A 2,210-nucleotide genomic window follows, 5' to 3' on the forward strand; every position below is an offset into this window, starting at 1 on the left:
ATTAATAAGACTAACAGTGTGTTGAAATGAATGCGTCAAATAATAATAAAATCTCAATGATGCTAACTTTCAACAATATATGCATACAATAATTTGTTATTTTGAACTTTTCTAGTTATTATATATGCAATCTTTTTTTTTTTTCTTCTTCCCGTTACTCTAGCTAGTCATCATAGATAGCATTAGTTGATTTTGTGCAAGCAATTACTTTCTTTTTCTTAAAAAAAAAATTATAATAGAATAATGGAAATATCAGAAACTATGACTATAGATAGTTTCAAAGTTAAGCACTGAGTATCTAATTGCATAATTATAAGAAAACCTCTAGATGATGACAGTTTTTTTTTCTTTCTACATTATGCAGAAAAGTCTACACTGATGAATCCGTTGCAACCATGCTGTGAGGGAAACAATTTGGAAGATTCATGTGGAAGTGTGGATGACGAAGGATCAAAGAAATACAGTTTATGTGAGAACCCGAAACTTTCTTTCTTTTGGGACACACTTCACCCTTCTCAAAATGGTTGGTTTGCAGTCTACACCCAATAGCAATCATATACTATCATAATTCACAAGCAGTTGAGAAGATGCAATTTCTTGCCTGCTTAAAGATTGTAGACTTCCCAGATTCTCCAGCACCTAAACAACAGAGATATTAACACACAAATAAGTTCAGAAAATAAATAACAAAAGCTAGTATTTGCACGGTATATTAAGAGATTGTGGCACACACATATGATTTCTTCAAACTCTGGGGAGTACAACCACATTACGTATTAATGCTAATTGCTAAACTCCAAATAATTCTACAGATTGCTATATAAAATAAGGAAAGTCACACCTAGTAAAACACACCTAGTAATAAAAGTTTCTGAATATGCTTTTCAGCCTTTGTTTCTAACTTGATTCTTCTTTCAATTTCTGCATCCTGCAAATGCACGCCACATTCATCAAATTAAAGCTTATTTAACAGTATTATTTCTAATTTAATAAGTGCCAAATTTATAAAGGACAAAAGACCTGAGCATTTTCTTCAGCATCAGCTTCACGAAAACGACGACTTCGGCTGCAGACTAAGCCCATGTTATCTGTTACAAAGAAGATGCATTGATCAAGCTCCACCAGAAACCGTTGTTTCAATTTTCAATACTCTCCTTTATTGCATACTTGCATTATGCAGCATTTATCGTAGCTTATTTAGACTTGTGGAAGTAGCTTATTATGACATTTCTATAAAAACTCTATTTATTAGTTCAATAAACTTCCTGGTAAAACTTAACAAATTATGTTCTTTTTAAATTAGTTTTAACTAATTAACGACATAAGTTCTTTTTAACTAATTATACTAGTCTTCACAATCAAGCTTATAAACAAATGCTCATTTGACAAGAGCTTATTGAATCCATTGCTTAATTAAGGTGTTTACTCAAAAACACACCCTCTATGGACTTGAGTTCACCTAACAAGAAGACATGAGCAGAGCAAACAAACACAAGTAGGCTCTCCCACCTCAAAGGAATATCTCAAGTCAACCACAAGCTAATACTTCATGCAACTTGCAATAATATATGCAAATAATAGATTATCAATCCACAGAATAAATAAATAAATAAGAAAGACTCAAGGGCACAACTGGATAGCAAGAGTATCTTGAAACAAACTATGAATTGACGCTTTAGCCAGAACAATTCCCGGCCCACACCTCAGATCCGCATTTATGATTATTCTGAGCAAGTTATTCAACCAAAATGCTACATTTAACAGACATTGGAATATTCTACTCCCTGCATATGGGAAACGATGTGATGATCACCCACAACTTGGATTTATTTATTATTATTATTTTTTGGTTACAAACCTACAACTACTTGAATTTTATCAAATGGATAAACCCCATTATCAGATACAAAGAGTGAAGTTAAGGATAATTAAGATGCCCATGAGTGTTAAAAAAGAATTACAATTTCGGGCATGGAGCAGAATCAATGAATCATTAAGTTATCAATTCATTTATAGGGGCAAGAATGGTCCCTTTTTTTCTATTTTACTTTTGAGGGTAATTATTTGATGCTTTGAATGCTGATTCTCTCTACACGAAGCATGAAAGCTTAGCAGTTGAAGTACCATGAAAAGCATGAGCATGCAGGGTACAACCACCTTATCATCAAAGTTTACAGCAGAAAGAGAATATAGTCGAAAATGGTACCCAA

General features: G+C 32.8%; 1 long non-coding RNA gene across 1 annotated transcript; it reads right to left on the minus strand.

Annotated features, from left to right (window-relative positions):
• Positions 1-296: 296 nt before the first annotated feature.
• LOC114416920 lies at positions 297-1,212 on the minus strand. Its single transcript, XR_003667653.1, has 3 exons — positions 1,021-1,212; positions 856-928; positions 297-639 (listed from the first exon to the last, which is right to left on the minus strand). It is a non-coding gene; the product is annotated as an uncharacterized LOC114416920 (long non-coding RNA).
• Between the last annotated feature and the right edge of the window lie 998 nt (positions 1,213-2,210).

The sequence above is a fragment of the Glycine soja genome, chromosome 6, assembly GCF_004193775.1.
Source record: "Glycine soja cultivar W05 chromosome 6, ASM419377v2, whole genome shotgun sequence".
Lineage (NCBI taxonomy): Eukaryota > Viridiplantae > Streptophyta > Magnoliopsida > Fabales > Fabaceae > Glycine > Glycine soja.